Genomic DNA, 13,362 nt, shown 5'->3' with positions numbered 1-13,362 from the left:
AGCCCTTATACGGCCGCGTCGACTGAAAAATAAAAGTTATGGCTTTTGAAAAATGGAGATGGAAAAATACCAAAAATTGCTTGGTCCTCAAGCCAAAATAGGCCGTGTCATTAAGGGGTTAAACAAGAATAAAAGGCACAAAGACCATTACAGCTATCACTACTATTTAAAGCGAACCTGGATTGAGTGGATAATGATGTTACCCAGCTCCCCCCAGTGAATTAAGTTCATTTATCTCACTTCCATGTATTATTTGTAGGTGTTAGCAGTAGCACATGGGGGTGAAGTTTTTTCCTCCGCTGTATATTACTGAGGCTAACCACCCGGATCCTTTCCCTATGCTGCTCGCTCGATTTCCTTTGGGATTCGACACCTGCCATTCCCCCGACTAGCTTGGGGCCGAATATTGTGTGATTTACAAGGCTGAAGTGGATCTGGGGTATGGAGTTCTGTCTACGATGTTTAAGTCCACAAGTACTGATCTCTAATCTATCCTATCCACTCATTTTCTACCCATATCTGGAATGCAGATACCTCAAATTTGTTTGTGTCTTAGCAGTAGAGATGAGCGAGCACCCAAATGCTCGGGTCCGCGTTATTCGAGTCGAGCTTTTCGTCACATTCGAGAGATCTACTCGAGTAACGAACCCCATTGACTACAATGGGAGACTCAAGCATTTTTGTATGTGGAACGCAGGGTCCCAAGCTTTTTTTTGTTTGTTTTTTTCTTGGCTCGTGTCTCTCCCCCTTCCCCTTTCCCTCCCCTTCCTGCCAGACCAAAAATTTTCAAATGACGCGCGCTGCGGGGGGGAGCCAAAAGCTGGGGCGGGGTCGAACGCGATTTGATGCTCGTTCGAGTAGCGAGCACCATCGAGCACGCTAATACTCAAATGAGCATCAAGCTCGCCAGAGTATGTTCACTCAACTCTACTTAGCAGCCTCTTTCCACACACTTTTCCTCACTAGCCTCCCCTAAATTCTCACACAAAAAGTATCCAAAGATCATTAAAGCCTGTTCCTAGAAAAATAAAGCAGGAATTCTGATAGCTATTCATGAAAGTGTAGATTTCTTACTTATTGATTCGGCAACTGATCCTAGAGGTCGATTTATTATTTTGACTGAATCTCTAAACGAAGTCCCTTTTTATTATTGTGTATGCCCCGAATTCTTCTCAGATCCATTACTTTAAAAAAAAAAATTAAAAAGATCCATAATCTCCACTCTGGCAAACCTATTATATGTGGAGACTTCAATAATGGGACAAGATCTGCATGATTCTCATTTGCCCGAGCGAATGAGCTGGTGACGTCATCTCCAGCTCGTCAACTTTCAGGTAGCGTGTTCAGACTGCACAATTTTCTTTAAGAATTGTGCAGTTGTCGTTCACTAATTATTCGGTTTCTCACATTTCTATTTAAAGAGGTTTGTATTTCTGTTGTAGTATTCTTTTAAGTGCAAATTAATCACATCCATGTCTGTGCCTTGTCATAAGTATGTGTGTATAACTATGCATGCCTCTTCGAAACTATTTCATTATGACTTGCGTAGGTCTGAAAGCTTGCATCAACATCGTGTATTTTTGTTAGCCATTAAAAGGTATCATATCTACAAGATTACTTGGTTTCTATTGCTGGGAACAATCACACTTGTATGTGAAACACTGAATGATCATTGTGTAAACTGCATGGTAAGTGCCTGAGCCAGCGGCGATTTTATGCCAGCTCAAACTGAACGAAGGCCAAGAAGCGCACAATTCTTGTTTGTCGTTCAGTCGCTGGCTGCGTTTAAATTGAACGATCATTCAGTTTCGCTTGTTTGAAAGACTTTCTGAATGATTATTCAGTCTAAATGCAGCATTAGACACAACAGGCCAGAGTTAGGATGTCTCCCTCCTTGGCTCCATAAAGATGCCCTATACGACACCCTTCGCTGCCTAAATGCCTCCTCTAGAGAATAAACGTTTTATTCCACTCATCACAAATCTTTTTTTACAAATTCAGACATTGCTGGTTGACAGAGGGACACTTCCTTCAATCACCTCCTCTTCAATTGGCACCTCTACCTGGTCTGATCATTCCCCTAAATCAGGGCTACCATCCCACCTCAATTGATGACCAAATCACCAGAGCCACCAGGATACCCAGAAATCAACTACTCCAATACACAGAGAAGGAAGAAAATGATTGTGTACCTCTAATAGGGACCTGCAATCTGCAGCTGGAGGTACTAAGGAAAACTGCAAAGAAACTCCATCATACCCTACACAAGGATGACCGTCTGAAAACCATATTCCCGGACTCTCCGCTCCTGTGTTACAGGCAACCTCCAAGTCTAAGGAACTTGATAATACCCTGTAATGTAAGGAGCTGTAAGACCTGCTCACATGTACTGAGCGTGGACAGGATACAGATCCCCAACACACAGCAAGACTATAAGATCACGGGAACATTCACATGTTCCCCGTCTGATGTTGTGTACCTGATCATGTGCAGTAAATGTCCTGTTGGGGGTCTTTATGTTGGAGAAACAGGACAAAAACTAAAAGCCAGGATGAGGTCTCATCGCCGCACAATTAAACAGAGAAAGACAGAATTGCCTGTGAATCCGCAACAATTTTGACATTGACATTTCGGAATTGCCGCGGGACGGGCAGCTTCCATTGACTGCAATAGAAGCCGACCGTGTGAGTCTCGCACAAAAATAGAGCATGTTGTGATTCTTCCTGCAGGTGCGGTAATCGCAAGTGATTTCTGCTTGTGAGCGTGGAAGAATCATTTTACATTACATGCTATGGACAAAGATTGAGGCGGAATTCACAGCGGGCGATTTGCCGCGAATTCCGCAACAAAAAATCCATCCATGTGCATTGGACCCGACTCTCTTTCGATCTGGAATGGTCACAAAAAAATAAACCAATCAAATCATAACTTTTTTTGCTCCTCTTGCTACTTGAAAACTCCATTGTTTGCACTACAGGAAGGAACAGAATAGTTAATATCAAATCACAATACACTTTTATTTAAGGGGAAGTTGACAAATTTGGGGATAGATGGATTGAAGTACATGTTTAAATTAACCACATACAATTGGCTGGCGCTGCAGGAAAGGCATTGCTCACTGGGGATGTACTAAAAGGAATGACAGGATTGTCCATTTGAAATGATGACATGGGCTGGAAGGCTCATTTAACCCTTTCCAATCCAATTTTCTTTCCACCCGCACACTCCTCAGGTCTTATTTATTTTGGGTGGGAAGGAGCATTGTGGATTCCTCGGAATTACTCAACAGACACATAAAAATTATCCGTCGTGATGATTTTATTAGCAGTTTTTGGAATAATAATGTGTTCTCGTTTATTGCAGTTTATAGTTTTCTAGAGTGTGGTACTTCTTGAAGCAATGTCCAGGATGAAGTCCAGGCCTCCTACTGCATGTCTCACAGAAGAAACTGGTTTCTCTCCTTCCTCCTTTCTCATTTCGTCTGCTGCAAACCATGCAGTCCTTTGTGGATTTTTTTTCATTTTGCATTAGGAAATGACTTTTCCCATTTAGTCGCTCCTCGGCATCCAAAGCTGATGGTCTTCCCCTCTTTCTAGAATTCTTGTTCCTCACGCTGCCCACAAGCTGAGTGATGAGGTTTTCTCTGTATGAAAGGTGCGTCTGCAGTTTTTCGCCACTGACCTTCTCATCTAAGGAGTAAAGGATGTAGCTGTTCACAACTACAAGTACATGTGCCGGAGAGCCTCTGACATCGGAGCGCTGTGTTACTCATTGTCAGTACATGTGCTGGACTACTCTAGACTGCTAATACATGTCGGACCTCACCTGACATCTGAGCTATGCAGGGAAATGTAAATTGGATTGGAAAGGGTTAAAATAATGGCAACGAGGAAAACCAATTGACTTCCATGGGCTCCATTAAAATATATTACAGCACAAAACAGGCAGCAAAGAAAATGTAGAATGGATTTAAAGAAATGTCACTGGGCCCATACAGACCACAATGAGACTTGAATGACAGCTCCCACAGTGAAATGACAACCCCTGGGGACAGGTCCCAAACTATTACAGCCCCCCAAAAACAGAATCTGTACAATAGAACTAGGTACAAGCAAACTGAACCCGAAGAACTTGGATTTGGGTCAAACTTTGCATGAGGTTCTGTTCGAAACCCAAACATTAGGCTGTTTCATACCACCAAACCCAGATCTCCTTTAGAGGCCATTTCAGGCTATCACACCATAAAGCAGCAGCTGTAACTTCTTTACACTGCCGCTGACTAACACCGCCCTCTAAGGAGCGTCACAGCCTCACTCCTCCCCTCTCCAAGTACAGTATGTCCTGGAAGGGGAGCTTTGATACAGCGACGCTGTTGTGAGGGTGGCGATAGAGTCATACTAGCACAAGCCTCTCTCCTCCCGAACTTCCGCAAAGATGGCTCATCTCTAACTGGGGCTGGGAAGTGCACCGTGGGACCATACATAAGAATTTAGGCTCTGTTCACTCTCACTCTTTGGATTCTGTTTTCCTGCTCTATTATGGGGAAAGTGGAATCCCTGACCAGAACAGATTTGACCGCTGTTGGAAACGAATACCGCTAAACGGACCCTGTTAATCAAAAAGGGTACCATTCAGATGTCCGGAGTTTTCAGAGAAGTCTGGAAAGGAATTTCTGACTGGGGTCTCTTAAACACTGTGAACATAGCCCAAGGCCGAGCTACCATCTCTGTTATGCTTGCATTTCTTCGGATTCATCAGAAAACAGAAAAAAATCTCAGATTCTCAAAGTTATCAAAAAACAAGTAGAAACCGAAGACCTTCTATTTGCATCAGTTTTGCACTGAGTTCAAATTCAAAAAAAAGAAAAAAAAAAGATTTTTAATCCAAAAAAAGGACTGAATTAAAGGGGTTGTCCCGCGGCAGCAAGTGGGTCTATACACTTCTGTATGGCCATATTAATGCACTTTGTAATATACATTGTGCATTAATTATGAGCCATACAGAAGTTATAAGAAGTTTTTCACTTACCTGCTCCGTTGCTAGCGTCCTCGTTCCCATGGAGCCGACTAATTTTCGCCGTCTAATGGCCAAATTAGCCGCGCTTGCGGCTGTTCTCAATGGGGCTCCGTGTAGCTCCGCCCCGTCACGTGCCGATTCCAGCCAATCAGGAGGCTGGAATCGGCAATGGACCGCACAGAAGCCCTGCGGTCCACAGAGGGAGAAGATGCCGGCGGCCATCTTCAGCCGGTAAGTAAGAAGTCACCGGAGCGCGGGGATTCAGGTAAGCGCTGTGCGGATTTCTCTTTAGGTCCCTGCATCGGGGTTGTCTCGCGCCAAACGGGGGGGGGGGGGGGGGGGAAGGATTGAAAAAAAAAAACCCGTTTCGGCGCGGGACAACCCCTTTAAGCAAATAACTAAGTAGTCTGCAGTCACTTAAGAAAAAAAAGTGAACTTGAACTCAATGTAAAACTGATAACATAAAAAGTCTTCAGCTCTGTTCCTCTGATGGATCAGAAGAGCTGGGAACAAAGAGAAGCTGTGAACGCCACCATACCCTTTATTTGGGCCAAAAGATTTAGGAGCCAGCTACCTCAACACTAACGTCAATGGAATCTAGCCTAAATCGAATTATACTCATTGCCAAAAAAAGTCAAGCAGCCAGAAGAATCCGTCAGAATCAAATTAAACTTCCTCTGTGTGATTGTAACATAGATATAAGCAAATTATTACAATATCGGAGCAAAAGGATTTTTTGTTTGTGGAAAACTGACCCCAAGAAGTGAGGCTCTAGTACCCTGTTCTACCGCCTCTAGCTTGGATATAAGATGTGATACTGGTGAGCATGGAGACTCTAGTACCCTGTTGTACCGCCTCTAGCTTAGATATAAGATGTGACACGAGTGGGAATGGAGGCTCTAGTACCCTGAAGGGCCACATCTAGCTTGGATATAAGATGTGAAACAGGAGGCCATGGAGGCTCTAGTACCTTGTTGTACCACCTCTAGCTGGTATACAAGATGTGATACGGGTGAGCATGGAGACTCTATTACCCTGTTTTACCGCCACTAGCTTGGATATAAGATGTGATACGGGTGGGAATAGAGGCTCTAGTACCCTGAAGGGCCACCTCTAGCTTGGATATAAGATGTGAAACAGGAAGCCATGGAGGCTCTAGTACCCTGTTGTACCGCCTCTAGCTTGCATACAAGATGTGATACAGGTAGGCATGGAGACTCTAATACCCTGTGGAACCGCCTCTAGCTTGGATACAAGATGTGATACGGTTGGGTATGGAGACTCTAATACCCTGTTGTACCGCCTCTAGCTTAGATAGAAGATGTGATATAGGTAGGCATGGAGACTCTAATACCCTGTTGTACCACCTCTAGCTTGGATATAAGATGTGATACTGGTGAGCATGGAGACTCTAGTACCCTGTTGTACCGCCTCTAGCTTAGATACAAGATGTGACACGAGTGGGAATGGAGGCTCTAGTACCCTGAAGGGCCACCTCTAGCTTGGATATAAGATGTGAAACAGGAGGCCATGGAGGCTCTAGTACCTTGTTGTACCACCTCTAGCTGGTATACAAGATGTGATACGGGTGAGCATGGAGACTCTATTACCCTGTTTTACCGCCACTAGCTTGGATATAAGATGTGATACGGGTGGGAATAGAGGCTCTAGTACCCTGAAGGGCCACCTCTAGCTTGGATATAAGATGTGAAACAGGAAGCCATGGAGGCTCTAGTACCCTGTTGTACCGCCTCTAGCTTGCATACAAGATGTGATACAGGTAGGCATGGAGACTCTAATACCCTGTTGTACCGCCTCTAGCTTAGATAGAAGATGTGATACAGGTAGGCATGGTGACTCTAATACCCTGTTGTACCGGCTCTAGCTTGGATACAAGATGTGATACGGGTGGGCATGGAGGCTCTAGTACCCTGTTTTACCGCCTCTAGCTTGGATATAAGATGTAATACGGGTGGGAATAGAGGCTCTAGTACCCTGAAGGGCCACCTCTAGCTTGGATATAAGATGTGAAATGGGAGGCCATGGAGGATCTAGTATCTTGTTGTACCACCTCTAGCTTGCATACAAGATGTGATACAGGTAGGCATGGAGACTCTAATACCCTGTGGTACCGCTTCTAGCTTGGATACAAGATGTGATACGGGTGAGCATGAAGACTCTATTACCCTGTTTTACCGCCTCTAGCTTGGATATAAGATGTAATACAGGTGGGAATAGAGGCTCTAGTATCCTGAAGGCGACCTCTAGCTTGCATATAAGATGTGAAACGGGTGAGCATGGAGACTCTATTACCCTGTTTTACCGCCTCTAGCTTGGATATGAGATGTGATACGGGTGGGAATAGAGGCTCTAGTACCCTGTTGTACCGCCTCTAGCTTGGATACAAGATGTGAAATGGGAGGGTATGGAGGCTCTAGTACCCTGTTGGGCCACTTCTAGCTTTGATACAAGATGTGACACGAGTGGGCATGGAGGCTCTAGTGCCCTGAAGGGACACCTCTAGCTTGGATATAAGATGTGAAACGGGAGGCCATGGAGGCTCTAGTACCTTGTTGTACCACCTCTAGCTTGCATACAAGATGTGATACAGGTAGGCATGGAGACTCTAATACCCTGTTGTACCGCCTCTAGCTTGGATACAAGATGTGAAATGGGAGGGAATGGAGGCTCTAGTATCCTGTTGGGCTGCTTCTAGCTTTGATATAAGATGTGACACGGGTGGGCATGGAGGCTCTAGTGCCCTGAAGGGACACCTCTAGCTTGGATATAAGATGTGAAACGAGAGGCCATGGAGGCTCTAGTACCTTGTTGTACCACCTCTAGCTTAGATACAAGATGTGATACAGGTAGGCATGGAGACTCTAGTACCCTGTTGTACTGCCTCTAGTTTGGATACAAGATGTGAAATGGAAGGGAATGGAGGCTTTAGTACCCCTTTGGGCCGAATCCAGCTTGGATACAACATGTGATACGAGTGGGCAAGAAGGATCTAGTACCCTGTTAGGCCACCTCTAGCTTGGATATAAGATGTGAAACGGGAGTGCATGGGGGCTCTAGTACCCTGTTGGGCCGCCTCTAGCTGGGATACAGAATATAATATGGGCAGGCATGGAGGAATACAGGTTCTGTTTGGTATCCTGTTGCATATCGTTCCACATTTGCTGTAACTGGGCTTTTAGATCGTACACACTCAGGCTGTCAAAGTTAGCATACCTGATGGTCACATACATGTTCTATTGCTGATAAGTCTGGAAACAGGAGATTGAGGTGCTTAACCCTAGGTCTCCAGACACGAACACGGCTGTCGGCAGTGCCCAAGCTAAACCTGGATTAATCACTGATGACAACCCAGTTCTACTCTGTAGAAATCAAGGCAGTATTCTTTCCTGGGGACAAAGACATGACAACAGGAAGGTTATTAGTCTGGCAGAAAATGAAATAAGTGCGTGAGTAAAAAAAAAAAAAAAAGAGAATATTCCTAAAATGTTGGGATATATATATGAAAAAAAAAGGTTAAATGCGAATGTGGTAGCTGGATGAATGATTATGGATTAACTTTGTACAGAAGTCCCTGCTTGGAAACATGTGAGATTATGGTCAGAGCATGTAAAAATTAAAAAGAAAACAGAGTAATCTGTCATACAGTTCCATCATTTGCTTACAGAGAGTTAAGTTTTCTTTGTTCTCCAGAAGATTGAGTGCATATTGGAGGGAGGGGGGTGGGGGTTGTGAGATGTGTGAGTTGGTAGACTGATATTGCTGCACAAGAGAATTAGGATGTAATTTGTCAAATCTAAGCTGATTTGATCATAAATAATGTGGATTTGTTATTTTTGTAAACTTGTGTGAAGGGCCCGTGTATAAGTGATATGGTATGTGTGTATCTGGGTATCATTGGACAGCTAGACATATAAAGGGAAGGACATGCTCAAACAGTTAGCCAGATCATAAAGGGTGGAGCTAGGTGAAGTAGGAGGAGAGAGGGAAAATAAGTAAGATTTCTCTGATGTAAACACAGACCAACCTAGCCGAGAAGAAGTGTATCTCCTTTTGAGTGGAGTGTATGTATAATATTTTATATAGATAACACTGTATATAATTGATGTGTGCACAACACAAGTACATGGCATATTCAATATACTAGGTTTTACGTATGAGTTCTACTCAGTTATGATGCTAAAACAGTAATCAGATAATCCTGTACTTGAAAAGCCTGACAAGTACATTACAAACAGAATCAAAATTAATAATAAGTGTTTTACTTAAAGTGTATTACATTTTCAATATGGGCAGATTTTGGTGTCAGAGAACTGTCCAGTCAACATATTAGGGGCAGACATGCTTAAAGCGATACATAATTGAGTATACCCCAAATGGTGGAATGAAATGGAAGAAAATGTGGAATATCAAATGCATTCTAGAGTTAATGGAAAACAAGGCCAGGGTTCTTGAAAATGTTGCTGAAGCTTCCATTGCTAAAGCAGATTTTGTGTTTATCGTAAATGGCTCAAGGTACCATGAAAATGGACAAGCTAAAAACAGGCTATGCAGTGGTAACCAGCAATGAAGTAATTTTACAGAAACCTCTCCCTCCAGGGAAGTCTGCTCAGGAGACTGAGCTGACGGCACTTACTGAAGCTTGTAAGCTAGCTGAACGTAAGGCTGTTAATGTCACAACTCGAGGTACAGCTTTGGAATCGCATTTGATTTTGCACGTTTGTGACACAGTAAGTATTTTGTTGGATCATCAGGTAAACCAATTCGGAATGCAGAAACACCAAGCTGTCCTATATGAAGATTTGTTTAGTTGGGCCCTGTAATACGCCTATATTTTCCCCAACCTCGTAGGTCCAGCATGGGGACCTTACCTCCCATGACTGCCTTGCATAGGGGGTTGACTGTAACTCATAAACGTGTATTTTCCTTGATTTCAGATCTAGACTCAAAAGAGGAGCTGCATAATTTGCTTCCAGGAGACTGGGTTGTCCTCAAGACAGGTCAGAATATTTTGGAACTGGGAGGGTCAGAATATTTTGGAACTGGGAGGTGCTGGCTGGGGTGTCTCAGGCGTTGGTGGGGGGGCGGGGGTCCTGCAGAGGGCGGCCAGTGTCATTGGGGCCGGGGGCACCCCATTGAGTAGTGGCATATGGAAATGGATACTTTTGTTTCTTGCTCAGATGTCCAATTGCTTTTGGCGGGATAGTACATGTTTTTCTTAGGCCTTCTGCACACATGATGTAGCAGGTGTAAACTTTTTAATGAAATTACACTGCATAAAAAAGAAAGTTCGGGACTAAGATGTTTTGGTCCATACAAAATCCAGTTGACAACGGCCACTTCAGTCAACTTGGAAGGAAAGGACATTTGGATACATATCAGCCATTGAAAAAAGGTTTTAGCTCAAGAGCCTGAGGAACGCTTGAAAGGCTGTTTCTACTGTTATGGACAATCCTTAGTATAGAGGGACTCTATGATGTGTTAAATGAGGATTGGGACAATAGGTTGTTAAGGCTTTCGATAAATCAGAGAAACTTAAAATTTGTTGGAGATGTATACATAGTCCAATAGTTGCAAAAACTGTGCCATATATAGCCATTCCTCTTAATATGTTCGAATCGAAAGACCATCAATAGACCAGTTAGCTCTAGCAGATTAAAGTGAGAATACCTACTCCCAGTAGCCAGATGGTATGAAAACACATGAATGTATCTTAACCAATCATCATCAACCAAGCGAAGTAGAAATGCTACCACTTCAGCCCTCAGAAAATGGCCATAGTGACATGCTTTCCCTCTGGGATAAATTGCTCTTGTGGCCGAATCACAAGCAGCAGTACAGTAGACTCACTCTTTCCATATAAGCCACATAAATTCTGTGTGGGAGACTCATCCAGAACACCCAGTGTATAGGAGGAGAACCCTAATTAAAAGCAGTTACAACTGTAATTACTGTCGATTAGTGAATCTGTCTTGCAGCTATTACAATGATAAGACATCCAAATAAAATATAGTAAATATCATGTTGGCCCAGTGGTTAGCTGTTGTGCTCAGCTATATTATCCTAGCACTTCCTCCACGTATCTTAATATCTATATTGTAAGTAGACACATATGAATGACTTCCGTTAAACAAGACAGGGTTATGTACCCTTGCTTGGCTTACACCTGTCACCTTTGTACTTTCACATGATGCTCTCTCCTATTATAGGAAATCAGCAGATAATGTCCCAAGGCCTAATGGTAAGCCCCATGAGCTATTAAGGAGTAAAAATTTGTAAAAAATGTTAGTTTTCTCTTCTATCCAATGCTTATGCAAATGTGGGAGAAGCTGGTAGTGGCCACTGATTATGTAGATGACCAAATATTTGCAGCATTGGAACTGGTAAATCAAAATACAGACTATATTTTAGATATAACTGCTATGCTTAGCTCCCTATGCTGTACTCAAATTGCTTATGTACTGCATCTCTTTAAGACTTGCAAGAAAGAAACTTCCAGGGTGGTAAACCATAGACAACGCCCTACGACAATTCGCACCGCTGTACTACATGATCATGTAGAGAGAGATGTCCTCTACCCTGAGGGACATTGACTTGTGGACAGAGATGAAGACAAAGCCCAAGTCAGGGGCCATCCGGGTGCAGTGAAGATGAAAGCCCTCCCCTTGGCATATTAGCCTATTACTCCCCACTTCTACATGAGCCAACCTAAACAACCAATCACCGTGAAGCAGGCAAACCAAATAACCAATCACCGGGAATGAGTAAATCCAAACAACCAATCAGGTTGTGAATGGTATGCATTTGGGGAGTAATATAGACATATTCCTCCCTTGGGATTAGCCTTAGGGGCATACCTGATTCAGGAATAGTGTGTAGAAACAAAAGAGAGGAAAATCTAGAAGTAATCTAGCCGTTGTTTCTGCACATTATTTCCCAGGGTTAGTAAAATCCACTTTACTTCTGGACAATATTCCCCAGGGTTAACCCTTTCCAATCCAATTTCCCTGCACTCGCACATTCTCCAGCTCTTATTTATTTTAGGTGGAAAAGTGTGATGTGGATTCCTTCGAATTACTCAACAGGAACACATAATAATGACCTCTCATGAGGATTCTATTAGCAGTTTTTTGAAAATTAGCAATTTCCAATCCAGTGTCGGCCCTCATTAAGATTTCCCTGCATAGCTCTCATGTCGAGTGAGGGCCAACAAGTTTCTAAAAATATGAAGGAAAGCGCTCTCCTGTATACTGTAACATACATATGCAGAACAGCCTCTGACATCGGAGCTCTGTCCTGCATACTGTTAGAAACACGTGTCGGCCCTCGTCCGGCATCGGAGCTAGGCAGGGAAATCTTAATGTCAGATGAGGGCCAACACTAAATTGGAAAGGGGTAATAGAGTTCACTTAAAAGACTCATGAAAATTGGTTAAAAGCAGAACAGGCTAGCTAGAACCAGTTTGTAGGGGCATATGAAATGAACTAATATTTGTAATCATCATAGAAGATCTTGTTTGTGATTTGCAACAAAGTGCTGGAAAAAATGCTGCACTTCTGTTACATATGATAGTTGAACAATTATGATCACTACTATGCAAGTAATAAAATGCTTCAGAAGAGCTTGGAAACATCACTTAAGTGTTTCTCATTTTTTCTTCTCCGATGCATCGAATAATAATTAGGCTCACCTTATTGATAAGGCCATGATACCTGTTGCGTATCACCTAAATTGAAGCACCTGTGCACAGACCCATAGATAGGTATATGAGCTTAATGTACTGTCTCAATACACAATCTGTAAAGAGTCAAAAATGGCTAAATCACACACAGTGCTCAGATCAGTGCTTCTGGCCTTTCTTTTTAACCATCAATGTGGTCTCATCACCCAAACGCCCAATAATCAAAGCTACTTAAATGTTACTATGGTGTTTCAAAGATTTTTTGAAAGTTTAGTAACCTTTTACTGCACAGCAGGTATATTCACCCATAACGAGATCACATTGTATAGAGAATGAAGAGATAAAAAACTGGACAACAAAGATCTGGGCTGTCAGGGTTTTTTTTTAGCTCATTATTTCCTATTCAGCCAGAATACAAATTAAGGCTGCATTCCCACGAACGTATATCGGCTCAGTTTTCACGCCGAGCCGATATATGTCCTACCTATCCGCCCCCTCTCTGCCTCCTCTCCGCCCCTCTGCACTATTTGCAATGAAAGGAGGCGGGACAGGGGCAGGGCTAAGTTGCGAGTATTAGCCCCGCCCCATCCCACCTCTCCCCATTGCAAATAGTGCAGAGGGGCGGAGAGGAGGCAGAGAGGGGGCGG

At 43.3% G+C, this 13,362-nt stretch overlaps 1 protein-coding gene across 3 annotated transcripts in view; it reads right to left on the bottom strand.

Annotated features, from left to right (window-relative positions):
• LOC136624371 (zinc finger protein 850-like) overlaps window positions 1-13,362 on the bottom strand; it is an 83,039-nt gene that overhangs the window by 5,290 nt on the left and 64,387 nt on the right. The window lies entirely within an intron of this gene.

Source organism: Eleutherodactylus coqui, chromosome 4 (assembly GCF_035609145.1).
Source record: "Eleutherodactylus coqui strain aEleCoq1 chromosome 4, aEleCoq1.hap1, whole genome shotgun sequence".
Taxonomy (NCBI): Eukaryota; Metazoa; Chordata; class Amphibia; order Anura; family Eleutherodactylidae; genus Eleutherodactylus; species Eleutherodactylus coqui.
The sequence above is the reverse complement of the archived record's forward strand: the minus strand, read 5'-3'. Positions and strand labels throughout refer to the sequence as shown.